General features: G+C 43.2%; 1 protein-coding gene across 8 annotated transcripts in view; it reads right to left on the bottom strand.

Annotated features, from left to right (window-relative positions):
* The window catches only part of LOC117310287 (neuroligin-4, X-linked-like), a 345,163-nt gene that overhangs the window by 286,134 nt on the left and 43,301 nt on the right, over nucleotides 1-15,728 (bottom strand). The window contains exon 4 of one of the 8 annotated variants that reach the window (XM_033849539.2): nucleotides 10,920-11,114. The exons of the other annotated variants lie outside the window; for them this stretch is intronic. The gene's annotated coding sequence lies outside the window, so the exon portion shown is untranslated. The remainder of the gene's footprint in view (nucleotides 1-10,919; nucleotides 11,115-15,728) is intronic. 8 annotated transcript variants of the gene reach the window in all.

The raw sequence follows: 15,728 nt of genomic DNA, 5'->3' as shown, positions 1-15,728 counted from the left end.
TAAAAAGGTTGATTTTTTTTTCCCACTACAATAATCAGATGCCCCAGGTTTTTTTTCTGCGATGAATGCTTTCCTTGGCTATTTTCAGACCTCCTATTAAGAGCTATTCTCTCATTCTGGCCTACTCCTCTTAACCCAATTAAACCCAATTAAATCCTCTGCCTTGATGGTTCTATTTCCCCTACGTTTAATTATCCTTTAACTAGTCTCTGTTACTGCATGTTCTTTTCCACTGGCCCACCCCTCACGGTATCACGAAGAGGACGTGATACACACACGTGTAAAACCTTGATGTTCAACTTTCATGTGGCAAATTCCCGAGTGGAAAGTTACCAACAGCCAGGGTGCCATTTGAAGACTAAAGTCCTCTGCAGCTTCAAATATTGGAGGAGCACAGGCTGATTGCGTCAAAGAGGTTTTAAAACGACCACATGCAAAACAACTGGCCTCTGTTAAGAATGTCCTTTGAGTTAATTAGGTGATTAGGAAAACACTGAATTTATGGCAGCTCAGATAACTGCCTTCAATAGGTATTAACAAATAAACTTCACGTGTGTACCTGTGTATGTGTGTACGTGTGTACGTGTGTACGTGTGTGTGTGTGTGTGTGTGTGTGTGTGTGTGTGGCTGCTTTCCCCGAGATTTTTACAGACTAGATTAAAATGAGAAGCCTCCTTCTGAGGAGGCCCATTTTGATGCTTAATTTTACTCACAAATTAAGAGCTTTTAAAAATATACTCAAGAACATCAGAAATTCATTAGCTTTAAGGATATTCTAAGAGTAAAGTTAGGAAGCCCGAACTCTTCAAAACAGGTAAAGGAAAATCAGAAGAGGCAGGATGGAGACAGAGCCCTGCACCCAAGGAGAACCGTCTCCTGGAAAGAGGCTGGTTTTCCAGATCATAGGACGGGACCTCAAGGCAGGAGGGAACACAGATGTCTGTAACCGAAGACCAAGTACATAAGTTCTAGTGACATTCATCACTTAAGAGACTCGAGGATTAGATCATACCACAAAGCCAGCTCTAACTGTCAGCACTGCACGGATTTCGTGAGTGGGCTTCTCCTGGGATAAAAGGGACTTTTCAAAAATAAACACTTCGGGCATTTCCCTGGCGGTCTAGTGGTCAAGAAAGACTGCGCTCCCAATGCAGGGGGCAAGGGTTCGTTGGATCCCTGGTCGGGGAACTAAGATCCCGCATGCCACGTGCTGCAGCCAAAAAATAAAATAAAATAAAAAATAAACACTTTGGTGAGCCCCTGGCTTCTCAGCTAATAATACAGAGACCTACACCCCACCTGATATTTATCGCGTATAAAGTGCATCGAAGAAACGTAGGCTACACTAGCTGCAAAAGATAAAGTGTGCTATTCATAATGGCCAGTGCTGACTGGTAGAAAACACTCCTCACTGTAGAAGCTCGGGTAAGGCCAGATTATACTGAAAGGAATTCTGGCTTCCACGCACCCATGCTCGACCACTGAACACATTTCTAGGGCCAGTCATGATGTCCCTCACTCCCGAGTGAAAGGGCCTCATGGAATCAGACCAGCGCAACGCAAGGAGCTCCTCCAAGGAGCCACTTAGGATGACCGACTGGCCGGGAAACACGAACTGAGATCATTGTATTTAATTCAACTTCATGCGCCATTCCAGAAACAGGACAAAGTGGAACAATTAAATCGCAACGGTGCCATTTGAACCAGCCCAGTGGGCTTCCTGTAGGACAGACAAAGTGCTCCACAACGAGAACACTCTATGACTTCGGTTTAAAAAAAAAAAAAAAGAAAACAACCAGAGAAATGAAAGGCTTTTTGAGAGAAGCATTAGGTCATTTTTCAGCAATGCCTGCCTTTCTATAAAGAACACGTCCGATAATAAGGGATAAAAAACAACTGAGTAATGAAGTTTGCTCAGGTTATATCCTCATTTTATCCTTTAAGGGAAAGAGCCTTACCTCGGTGAAGGGAACCGTGGATGTGATTTTTAAAGAGGCAGGAATCTGTGTGACTGTAGGTCCCTGGTTCTCAAAGGTGACTGTTCATTAGAATCCTCGGGGAGAAGTGAAAAATGCCACCACTCAGGCTGCGCTCCAGACCCACTCTGTCGGCATCTCTGGGCTGGGGGCGGGTCGAGGCACAGGTGTTGGCATTTATCAAATCCTCCAGCTGATTCTAATGGGTCGCCCGATTGGCCAAATGATGCTTTAGAAAAGGGTATCCACCTACACACCCTGGGAAATTTGGGTCTTGTTTTATTTTATTTTTCCTTTAGAAAAATTTCCTTTCAACAAAGAAAGACTGGTATGCTGTCTTCAAAGCCCAACTATAAGTATTATTTCAGCAGCAACAAAAACATCAAACAGCAAATTCCTCCCCCAAGGTCCACCCCCTCCCCCATCACCATGGCTACCTCAGGAGGGGAAAGATTTTCAGGTGTCGCAGCTTTACTTCTTAAACTATGCTCCATCCTAGTTCTGAACAGTTTGCTCCTTTTTCTTGACAAGTCTTTTTTAGATCCTATCTAGAGATGATCCATCCTATTTGCCTCTAAATTTCCCAATACAGTTCCAACACTTTTGCTTATCTCATTTTCTAGTACTAACATCATTGTAACCGTGCAGTTAATGGTCACTCTTGAACCGAGCTCTGTACTCGGACAGAATCTTCCTTTTTGAATCACCTGTTTTAACTGGAGACAATAACAGCCTCAGTTTCACTTTCATACTTTCTGGGAATCTACTGTCCATTTTTCTAAATGCTCCCACAGAACGCACGCTCATCTCAAGGACCGTCTCCACGGGATCAAATGCTTCATTTCCTTTTGGTTTATTTTTTTCCTAGATGTCTCTCGGGAGCATCCTTTTGTGTCCCAGTCTCCGCCCGGAATGCACTGGGGACTCAACTCCTCTGGCTATTCTCTGTGAAGTCCATTGTTTCTTGGAAACCATTTCCATCCATTATGTATTCTGCTATTTGAAGGAACACATTATCACACGGCCTTCTGAGAAAAAAGTCATGAAAAGTCGATCTTTGGAGACCACGCACGAGTTCAAATTCTAGACTCTGACCTCACATGGATAGATCGGTTCAGAGTGGAGTTCTAGGTGGGAAATCAGTTCTATCTAGGGTTGTGGAAGTTTCTGTCGTTGAATCTTTGGGAAAGACTTTGAAGGGCCTGTGGCATTCTAACTATTGATTATTCGGGGGGTTTTCTCTTTTTCTACTTGCCCTTCCAACGGCTCTGAGGATCCCAGGCTCTTAGGATCTTCTCTGTGTAGCAGCTGTTCTGAAATTTCACAGCAGTGTGCTTCGGGCATGAATTTCGTTTCATTCTCACGCTGGGCATCCAATGTGCCATGTAAGTGTGAAAGCTTAGATCGTTCAAGGATGGGGGTAAAATGCAAATTATTTATAAGTCTTTTCTGCCCCTTTTATTCTTTGTCACCCTTTACTGGAAACACTGTTTGGGTGAGGAATTCCTAGATTGAGACTTAATTTTCTTTCTTTCCTTTTTTTTCCATCAGGTTTTACCCATAGGAAATATCTTCATATTTACGTCTGGATCCATTTTTTTTTAAATTTGGCTATTATGTTACTTTTTCATAGGATTCCCACTTTTTTAAAGGATTGGTATTTTAGTATATCTCCCACAAGTTATAGATGAGAGGGTTTTTTTTCTTTTTTCACGTTTCTAGTTGCTGCTGTGTATGTTTCCTCCAGATAACATTTTTCCATTTTTCATTTTTTTTAAGACTCCCTTATTGGAAGCTACCCTAAAATATCTAGGACGTAAGGCTATCTTTTCTCATTGACAAATAGCTCTGTGTCAGTAGGCTGTGGTCCTCAGCAGGTGGACTTCTATACAGTGAAAAAGCAAGTTACTCAAATGGCTTTCAAGTGCTATTTATGGAATTCTTTTCACTGCTCACTCAGTTTCCCCATAAAAAGGTGCCTCTCATACGTGTTTGGACAAGTCTAGTGGCTTTCAACTTGGGAGGGAAGTAGGGTGCAGTAGGATACCACTTGCCACTGGGATGCAGAATGTATGTAATTCCCTAATTGTTCTGTCTGGAGACTGAGTCCTCACTCCACTAATTCTGAAGTCCCTGGGTCCGTCTCTCTTGCATTCAACTCCTCCAAATAAACATCTTCTATGTCCTTGGCAGTAGGGGGGAAAACAGTACTTTGCCACATGGATGGAAACCTCTGGTCTAACAGAACATCAACTGAGCTTAGAGTTTTAAAAGAGGCTAAAAAATGCTTGTGTTCAATCTAACTTGGATTAAAAAAAATACGTGTGTTCAATCCAAATTCTGTACCATCCAAGGAAGTCATTTATTTTTCTCACTCTGAGAAAAATGCCACTAGACAAGGACCTGGATTTAATATAAACGGCATATAAATGGCAGGGTGGCATAAAATTAGGTAGTATTAACAAATTAGTGAATAAAACAGAAAGGAAGCAGACTCACAGATATAGAGAATAACCTAGTGGTTCCCAGTGGGGAGAGGGGAGATGGGAGGGGAGATATGGGAGGAGGGCGGTAAGAGGAACAAACTCTTAGGTATAAAATAAGCTACAAGGATATATTGCACAACACGTGGAATATACCCTAAGTTTTATAATAACTATAAATGGAGTATAACCTTGAAAATTGTGAATCATTATGCTGTACACCTGTAACTTACATAATATTGTACAGCAACTATACTTCAATAAAAAACAAATTAGGTGGTATTACACCACCTTGAAGCAGGGAGAATGCACTCCATGAAACAGAATTCATTACATTGAATTAAATGCTTTCCAAAGTCACTGAATAAATAGCTTGATGTCATGTTTTTCATGTACATATCAAATCCTAAAGCATTTAATTTCTTTTCTTCATTTTTATCTGGCAAAGATGCCTCTAAGAAAAAAGAAAAAAAAAAAAAAAGGGAATTCCCTGGCAGTCCAGTGGTTAAGACTTCGTGCTTTCACTGCAGGGGACGCAGGTTTGACCCCTGGTCTGGGAACTAAGATCCCACGTGCCGCATGGCCAAACAAAATTTTAAAAAGGATTAAAACAATTTTTAAATAAGTAAGAAAATAGGACATCTGCAGAAACATGGATGGACCTAGAGATGGTCATACTGAGTGAAGTAAGTCAGCTAGAGAAAGAAAAATAACATATGATATAGCTTCTATATGGAATCTTAAAAAGAGGGTACAAATGAATGAACTTATTTACAAAACAGAAATAGAGTCACAGATGTAGAATACAAACTTATGGTCACCAAAGGAGGGGGAGGGATAAATCGGGAGATCGGGATGGACATACACACTACTATATATAAAACAGATAACTAATAAGGACCTACTGCAGAGCACAGGAGCTCTACTCAATACTCTGCAATGGCCTATATGGGAAAATAATTAAAAAAAAATAAAAGAGTGGATATATGTACATATAACTGAATCACTTTGCTGTATACCTGATATTAACCAAACATTGTAAATCAACTATACTCTGATAAAAATATGTTTTTTAAATGGCGAAAATAAAACCAACCTCAAAAAAAGTAAGAAATAGGACTAAAAGTGAAAATTTACACAGAAAAATTATCTGGAAGCAGGAATGAGGGTAGGTATATTAGATGCTCATCAAAATACATTTGGCAACATTGAGCTCTGACGTTTCCTCAGTGAATTTCCTCACGTTCCGCCATCTTTGTCATCCAATCAATTCAAGATCAGAAGCTGTATCCTCTCCTGTTCATTTTACTTCTAAAGGGTTCATAACGGCCATGAGTGTTTGCACTCAGCCCAGGGGTCTTTAATCAAAATTGAGTCAGCATAAACATAGAGAACAGATTTGTGGTTGCCAAGGGGTGGGGGGAGGGGGAGGGAAGGATTGGGAGTTTGGGGTGAGCAGATGCAAACTAGTATATATAGGATGGATACACAACAAGGTCCTACTGTAGAGCACAGGGAACCATATCCAATCTCCTGGGATAAACCATCATGGAAAATAATATGAAAAAGAATATATATGTGTATATATTTGCTGGACAGCAGAGATTGGCCCAACGCTGTAAATCAACTATACTTCCATAAATTTTTTTTTTTAAATTGAGTCAGAACCTCATTTGTATCTCTAGAAAATACAATATTCAGGGACTTCCCTGGTGGCGCAGTGGTTAAGAATCCACCTGCCAATGCATGGGACACGGGTTTGAGTCCTGGTCCGGGAGATCCCACATGCCACGGAGCAACTAAGCCCGTGAACCACAACTACTGAGCCTGTGCTCTAGAGCCCATGCGCCACAACTACTGAGCCCGCGTGCCACAGCTACTGAAGCCTGCAAGTCTAGAGCCCGTGCTCCGCAACAAGAGAAGCCACTGCGACAAGAAGCCCGTGCACCTCAACGCAGGGTAGCCCCCGCTCACTGCAGCTAAAGAAAGCCCGCGTGCAGCAACAAAGACCCAACGCAGCCAAAAATAAATAAATAAATTTATATATTAAAAAAAAAAAAAGGCACTTGGAATAGGTGCTAGCACAGAGGAAGAGCTATGTAATTGTTAGCCTCTGCTATGACTGATAACCCAAAGAGAGAAGGCCAAACTCAGGAGGCAGAATGCTAGGGTGGCAAAGCCCAAGGGGAAATGATGATATGGGGGCAAACACTTACTTAAATAAATATGATTCATTTAAATAAATACCCTATTTGGAACCTTCCTGCAGTGCTGGTGGGAATGTAAGTTGGTGCAGCCACTATGGAGAGCAGTATGGAGGTTCCTCAGAAAACTAAAAATAGAGCTACCATATGACCCAGCAATCCCACTCCTGGGCATATATCCAGACAAAACTCTAATTCAAAAAGATACATGCACCCCAATGTTCATAGCAGCACTATTTACAATAGCCAAGACATGGAAACAACCTAAATGTCCACTGACAGATGAATGGATAAAGAAGATGTGGTACAAATGTACCATGGAATATTACTCAGCCACGAAAAGGAATGAAATAATGCCATTTACAGCAACATGGATGGACCTAGAGATCATCAATACTAAGTGAAGCAAGTCAGACATAGAAAAATAAATACCATATGACATTGCTTATATGTGGAATCTAAAATACAACACAAATGAACCTACCTATGAAACAGAAACAGACTCATGGACATAGAGAACAGACTTGTGGTTGCCAAGGGGGAGGGGCGTGGGAGCAGGATAGACTGGGAGTCTGGGGTTAGCAGATGCAAACTGGTATATATAGGAAGGATAAACAGCAAGGTCCTACTGTAGAGCACAGGGAACTATATGCAACATCCTGTGATAAACCATAATGGAAAAGAATATAAAAAAGAATGTATGTAAGTGTATAACAGAGTCACTTTGCTGTATAGCAGTAGTTAACACAACATTGTAATTCAACTATACTTCAATAAAAATAAATTAAAAAGATAATACTCTGTTTATCATCACTTTTGATGACACAAGCATAATACCTTGATGTGTGGTCAAGATCTATGAATAATTCTAGTCAATGGTCAAATCACAGCAGACAACGCAGGCAGGATCATATCCTTTGAACACGAAAACATTGCTGGTTGATGGGAGGAACTCCAGAACTTTGTAGAGAACACCAGGAGGCATCTTGTAAATTTCATACACCCAGAATTTAAAAGGGGGGAAGATGACTGAGGCTGACAGAATTCAGAGGGTTTCATGGAGACAGGTAAGTCTTAGCTGTCTCCCTATGTGTTCTCACATATTACTGCGGATTCTGTGCCCACCGGCAATAAAGCACGGATGCCCATCGTTTGGTCGCACAAATGCAGAAAACTTGTGACTCCAAAAATAATGGCTGGGGTACGGATGAGGATACGTTACCAGAATTCCATGTTGTAAACATCTTAAGAAGGGCAGTTAGCCCATCTTGCTTATGTGACATAACTTAGCGTGATTAAATGGGGTCGTGTTTACCGACTGAGTTCTGATACTTGACGAAGTATCACAACATGTTTTACTGTGAGTACAGGTGGATTCCTATCTGCATTAATATATCGATTTTGCCACTCTCAACTCCCTGTGGGAAGGCACCATCTCCTACGATCCTTCTGTACACAATGGAGAAGATAATCACCGGAAATGAGCCCACGGTGACTTTTTTCCAGCAACCATTTCAAGCCCTTACACCTCAGGATGTACTCGTGGAAAATGGACAAGATATGCCATCCTAACCTGTTGCTAGAACCCAATAAAACCATGACCATGGAGGCAAGTTTGAAAAGTGTCAAGCAACACATGCACGCAAAATTATTCTAGTGGGCACTGACTCATTTATTTGAAATAGAGTATTGCAACGTAGTGGTGGCCACCATCAGAACCATGGTGCACATGATTCCACGTCATGCTTGGAGTCCAAACGAGCTTGGGAAGAAAACACTCCTTCGATGACTTTTTCTAAAAAAAAGGGTAAAATATAGAAATGCGAAGCATATATTCATCTTTGTAGGTGTGTGGTGCGGTGGTGTGTGTGCGCACACCACGCACACGTGTGCGACAATAGTTTACTAACGCAGGGAAAACGGCGGAAAGCTGAATTCCATGGGACTGGCAACGACAGAAAGTCAACTCAATCTTTTGAAGTCCTGAGCTAAGAAAGCTCCCACAGACTAACAACTAAAAGACACCAAACCACTGATTATAGCATGACAAGGGAAAAAGGCAGATTTTGTTCACCAAGGTTACGAAACGTTAATAAACTCAAGGGTAACGGATAAGGCTTCAGGTCATGTCATCTTACCATCAAGGTCATTCCAGACACATGGGACTGGAGTATCCTGTGAGTGTCCAGGGCTCAGAGTAACTCACTTTTTAAAACCATGACAGTAGGCTAAAATTTAGAATGTTGCTACTTGCATAAATTTTGTGGCATTCCAATACGAGGAGAGCAATCTCGTGGTGTGCATGAGGGGCACCTTGGTCTGATAAGTGGATGAGGGTGCTCTGACTGTAATGTCCCAGTGCGATCAGTGCTGGGTTCACACCCTATTACACGGCTGTCACTGATGGCAGGTTTATCCATCATGACCACTGGGCACTTGAAGCCCGACCTCTCAGATCCGTCAGCTGGAGGGAGCAACTACGTCTCTCTCAGGACTAAAAAGCAATTGCAAATCACAGAGATGCGAGCAAAGCTCGGGTTCATGTCGTGGGCAGAAAAGAAGACGGAGAAAGAGGTGGCTTGTTCTTGCCGTACAGGGTTGGGATACGGTCTCCCTTTGATCCTTTCTTCCTTCCCAGAGACATTTCCTTACTACTCCCTGTCATCTAATCGTTACCATGCTGAAGGCAGCTACCTTTTTTTTAAAAAAATAAATGTATTTATTTAATTTATTTATTTTTGGCTGCGTTGCGTCTTCGTTGCTGCACGCGGGCTTTCTCTAGTTGCGGCGAGCGGGGGCTACTCTTCATTGCGGTGCACGGGCTTCTCATTGCGGTGGCTTCTCTTGTTGCGGAGCACGGGCTCTAGGCACGCGGGCTTCAGTAGTTGTGGCTCGCAGGCTCTAGAGCGCAGGCTCAGTAGTCGTGGCGCACGGGCTTAGTTGCTGTGCGGCATGTGGGATCTTCCCGGATCAGGGCTCGAACCCATGTCCCCCGCACTGGCAGGCGGATTCTCAACCACTGCACCACCAGGGAAGCCCGGCAGCTACCTTTTTAAGAGTACATAGGAAATGACTGATAAGTTAATGTCCAGACACTAAGAGTCCTTCAAGTTTTAAGTAAATTTAGCTCCTTTTGTCTTAGAAAATTAAATGTGTAGCTTTAATTCCAATCCTGGCTCCACCACTGTGTGCTGTGTGCCCTTGGGCAAGTTGATTAACGTCTCTGGGCCTCAACTCCCTTATCTGTAAAATGGGAATAATAATAATAATAATACGTAGCTCAAAAAAAAATGTGTACCTTTAGGAAATAAGTTCAGTTTAGAAATTAAAACAAGAGCCCTTCGAGAGAACAAAAGGACTAATTGAATTTCCACATGGGAGAGGCCTCAACTAAACCTTCCTTTATAAAACTACACCAGGGACTTCCCAAGTAGCGCAGCGGTTAAAAATCTGCCTGCCAATGCAGGGGACACGGGTTCGAGCCCTGGTCCGGGAAGATCCCACATGCCACGGAGCAAGTAAGCCCGTGTGCCACAACTACTGAGCCTGCACTCTAGAGCCCTCGAGCCACAACTACTGAGCCCGTGAGCCACAACTACTGAAGCCCGCGTGCCTAGAACCCATGCTCCGCAACAAGAGAAGCCACCGCTCACAGCAACTAGAGAAAGTCCGCGTGCAGCAATGAAGACCCAACACAGCCAAAAATAATAATAATAATAAATAAATAAGTTTATAAACAAACAAAAAACTACACCAGGATACAAATTAAGATAAACGTGTTCCAATGTAATGTGTCCGTTTATTATCATTAACATCGGACGTGTCTGTTTACTATTTATAAAAAGAAGGTTAGCAGCAGAACTGGGTTAAGAAAAAAAATCTTTGCCTAGGCCATTCCTCAAAAAAGTTAGTGCTCATAGCTGCAATAACTCCAGTTAAGCAATTCTCCACATGACCTTCAGAAGGTCTAAACTGCTGACAGCATTTTTTTTTTTTTAAAGTTCACTTTCATCTCTCGATGGTATTTTGAAAATATTACTCTTTAGTATCTTCCCTGGAGCAGAGTCCTACCCGTACGCACAAGGTTATCCGTTCATTTCCACCACCCTGGCCGACATTTTTCTTTAAGTAAAGTGAAGGCAAAGCATTCTTGGAGGAAATCACGATTGCATTAGGAGACACCAATATTTTGCCTCATTCCCTTGGCGTGACAGCAACAATCATTCTCTGTGCTCAGGACGGAACATAATTCTCACCTCCCTTGGGCATCGATAGCGCTCAGGAATATGAGGACCAACACGTGCAGAATGAGGCGCGCTCAGGCCATCCGGAACCCGCCCTCTTCTGACAACTCCGCATAGACTTGCTCAGTTTTAGCAGGAGGAACAAAGAACTCTCAAGATGATCGTGACTTCTTCAATAATCTGTTATAATTTACACAGATACACGTACTACGGAAACAATACAAATACATAAAAGTATAAGAGACTGAGGGCAGCGCAGTGAGATTACCTCTAAACACAGTCTTCGTCGCTACTAGTTTATCATGACATTAATTTGATCAATAATTTTTCACTGTGTAGGGGACACTGTGTCAGATGAGGTGAGGGTTACAGCAATATAAAATATTTCCAATACTTAGATTTTGAGTCTAGGAGAGAAGTGAGACATTAAAGAGGCAGGGGGACCCCATTATCACGGAGATGCTCTCTTCAGTAATGGATTTTAGGGGAGGAGCGAGGCTTCCCTGAGAAGTGATGTCCAGGTGCAAATGGAATCAGAAGGTTGAAATGAATTTTTCCAGCTGCAAGAATGGTCAGCTGAGGGGGGAAAGGGGGGGCATCCCTGCAAGAGACATGGAGGTCTGAAATGGAACAGGGCTGGGTCTGGAAGGTTCTGAATGGTATGACATGCCTGGGACAGAGTGTATGTGGAGGGATGTCAGAGATGGGGTAGAGAGGGGAGCCTGAGGTCAAAGGCCCCCAGTCTTTGTTCACACACGTGAGGCTCTCGTACACACAGCCTCCATCAAGGGCAGAGGGCGAGATTCCAAAGGGACAGGAGCAAAGAAGAAGGAAGGGGCGTAGGGAATAAAGGAAGTGAAGAGGATGCTAGCAAGGGGGAAAACGAGAAACAAGAATGTTGTCAAAGACGTGGAGGAGAGGGGACTTCCCCGGCGGTCCAGTGGTTAGGACTCCGAGCTTCCACTGCAGGGGACGCTGTAGGTTCGATCCCTGCCCGGGGAGTTAAGATCCCACATGTCGCATGGCACAGCCAAAAAAAAAAAAAAGAGAGAGAGAGAGAGATGGAGGAGAGAGCATGCCAATGAAGGAGATGGATGGCGTAGAGGTCCCTGAAGGTGACAGGTGACATGTATCTCCTGGCGCTCACAGGATCATAGCCTTCTAAGTGTGGCGGGTGGAACAATGCCCTCCAAAGTCATCTGATTCTGACTTCCCAGAATCCCTGAGAACATACAACCTTCCCTGGCAGAGAACTTTACATGGACTGTGCAGATGGGATTAAATTAAGGGTCTTGACATGGGGAGATGCCCCCGGGTTACCTGGACAAGCCCAGTGGAATTACAAGGTCCTTCAGAGGAGGGGGCAGGGGTCAGAGTCAGAGAAGGAGATGTGAGAACTGAAGCAGAGAGAGGTGCTGATGGGATGTGGGACCATGAACCAAGGTACGCTACAAATGAGAGAAGGCAACACAATGGATCCTCCCCTACACCTTCCAGAAGGAACCAACCCTGCTGACACTGGTCTTTGCCCCAGACATCTGACCTCCAGAACTGAATTTGTTAACAATGTGTCCTGTGTGTCAAACCATTAAGTTTGAGATCACCAGTTACAGTGGCAGTAGGAAATCAATAGATTGCAAAGAGTGGAAAGTGAGGAAAATGCATTTTGACTTCTTCGTCCTTCAAGAAGACTGGCTGAGAAAAATACAGCAGATGTAGCGGTGAGGCTTCAGGAGGGTGGCCTTTCAGATGTGAAAGACTGACACTGCATCTCCCAATAGAGGGGCCCTTAGAAAGAACTTGATCAGAAAGATTCTCAACTGGCAGCTAGCGGAAAACATTTCTGAGAAAGTCTACACCACCAGAGCTTTACAGTGGTCTCCCTAAGTCCTGAAACATCACATCATTTTGATGTTTCTTGCCAAAGCAGTTTAGCCATTTCAACATGAAAAAGGATTGATTCCAAATTATCCTGAAGATAGAAGATCAATTCATTGATCTTCAGCTGTGCAGACACAAGACGGCGCCACTGTGGAAAATGACTTCCACTGCTGTCTCTGTACTTTGAAAGGCAATGCAATGAAATGGACTTTATCCTCAAATCACTTCAATTCTGGTCAGATATCCCTGGATCCTCGCTCATCCTGTGCTACTTGACTCCCTTCAAAAAAAATGTTAAATGGTTCACGTCACATCATTTCAGAGACGGGTTCAAAGACTTCACCACTGAAATGGTAATGATTTAAAAATATCCAAGGAGATTAAGCTACAGGAAACAACGGTCAATACTGGGATTGGTTTCAGTAAAATGCTCCAACGACAATCTGACATTTCCAAGCATAAAATAACAAATGACCACGATTCCACGTTCAGCCTCAATCTACCCTCATTCATGGCTTTTTGAGCAAGCACTTGGTTTAAATATTTTAAAAATATAACTTACAATATCAAAAGGATTAAATTAGTTGAGATTTTTAATTAACTATGGATTATAAAAGTCTCCATGTTAATACCAGCCACAAAAGAGACCAAAGGACCACCTGTTAGGAAATTTAAACTCCGTAGCTGATGTATTTCCCAGTTTACCCTCATGATGAACCTGCAAGTTTGGGAAGGTGAGAAATTAATCAGGACACGTATCCAGGACGCAGAGCGCTCATCGGACACCATTTGCGTATTACCTTGCCAGATTTTGTTAACCTTCTTCCCAGAACGGCATCATTTGAACAAGCCAGTCAATTACCATTAAAAGGACAATTGAAAGACTAACCATTCCCCAAGGAAGGCTTATATTCTCTAAGTAATTGAGAAGAAAATATATCAGCTAAAAATCATAGTCTATTTCGAAGACTTAATTACAGATAAGTCAATGCTAAATAATTTATATTCTTCCATGCATATTAACCAGACCAGAACAAATAGCAGGAAAAAAAAAATATCTAGAATCAACACTCCACTGCTTCCAAGTTATCACCCGCAGAAAGATGTCACGAGCCACGGCATATATTTTCTTCTCCACCCAGATTCACAAAATGCAAGGAGTGAAATAATACCGATTCATCCCTGGGTGAAAAGAAGATGTCTGGTTTCCTAACGCATAACTAACATGGGCCGGAATGACTTTGTTTTCTCCATCTGATATGAAAGGGTCTCAGAAGGATTTTCTGCACGATGGAAAAGAGCCTCATCCACTCAGAGGCTGGGCAGCTCTGGACCAATGTGCAGGGAAACGTCTTGCACGGGACAGGACCTTGTGTAGTTGGATAAAGCTGGCATGACGCAGGCTGAGGGCACAGGAGGGGGTAAGAGGACCAGGCCAAGGTCACTTGCCCACTTGCACTCCTCAGCCCGAGCTAGACCTTATGGCTACTGGTTTCCAGGAAGCACCTGTCCCTGTTAAACTACAGTGTGAAGCATGCTGACCTGCATTTATCCAGCATTTACTGAGAACCTTCTACATGCCTTGTGCTGTGACAGGAACAAAGAAGACTGAACTTTCTCTACTTAAATTTCCAATCGCCTGCCAAGAAAGAGCCTGGGAAGGTTCACGTAAGGGAACGGGACCATGTCTCCAGTCCCATGAGCTAACAGTTCTCATGTAGATTATGTTACATGCTGCCTCACTGAAGTCCTACGTGTTCTATGTTCCCCAATGCCCCACATCATGCTGAAATAAATATGTAGGAACACAACGGAAAATCTTATTTCAGCAGTCATCGTGGAAAGGGAAAAGAAGTAGGGCATATTAAAGGCGTGTGCTTAGGCAAACGATCCTTAATCATCTACAACAAAAATATACTGTGTTAATATTTACTACAGGTCCACAGCACGCCCAAGTGTGTGACATTCAACTGCCTACCAGAGAAAGACAAAACAATTCCATTCCCTCTTGATATTAATTACCCACTTCAAGGAAGCGTGCCGAGTCAGAATTACCTGGCTTGCCAATGCTCTCACACACACACACAGATGGAATCAGTGAACTCCCTGGTTTTAACGGTATGGAATGCACTTCATTAAAAAGTTGAGCAAGGGACTTCCCTGGTTGCACGGTGGTTAAGAATCCGCCTGCCAGTGCAGGGGACACGGGTTCAAGCCCTCATCCGGGAAGATCCCACATGCCGCGGAGCATCTAAGCCCGTGTGCCGCAACTACTGAGCCTGTGCTCTAGAGCCCGCGCGTCACAACTACTGAGCCCACACGCCACAACTACTGAAGCCTGCGCGCCTAGAGCCCGTGCTCCACGACAAGAGAAGCCACCACAGTGAGAAGCCCGCACACCGCAACGAAGACCAAACACAGCCAAAAATAAATAAATAAAATAAATATTTATTAAAAAAAAAAAGTTGAGTGAAGCAAAATTTAAAAAATCACAATAATTGCTTGTGCTTAAGCAAGCATTCCCTTCCTCTAGATCACGAAACACATGAACAAAGGCATGGCAAAACCGGTCAAGATGGTTCCCCATGGTCAAGGCGCCTAGTTATGAACCTCAGCCTAAAGGATCGGAGAGCCACGCGAAGCTATCACTACAACAGCCAGAGGCGACCCACGCTAATCAGTGTGGCTGCGCCACGTACGCTTTCTTGTGGATGGCCCTGGGTTCTCCCCCTGGTGCATATACAGTCGGTTCACATGTAAACTTTCAGGGAGCTCCCAGACCCTAGGGACGCATGCGTCCCAGATTCCCGATTCCAAACACCTGCTGTACGAGACGGTAGCGGTGCATTCACAGAACTCCTAACATGAAAGCAGGTATCTACAGTATTGATAATGTGTTATATGTTAATATTTGTGAGCAATTTGCGGATCCAAAATAAT

This window comes from Tursiops truncatus, chromosome X, assembly GCF_011762595.2.
Source record: "Tursiops truncatus isolate mTurTru1 chromosome X, mTurTru1.mat.Y, whole genome shotgun sequence".
Taxonomy (NCBI): domain Eukaryota; kingdom Metazoa; phylum Chordata; class Mammalia; order Artiodactyla; family Delphinidae; genus Tursiops; species Tursiops truncatus.
The sequence above is the reverse complement of the archived record's forward strand: the minus strand, read 5'-3'. Positions and strand labels throughout refer to the sequence as shown.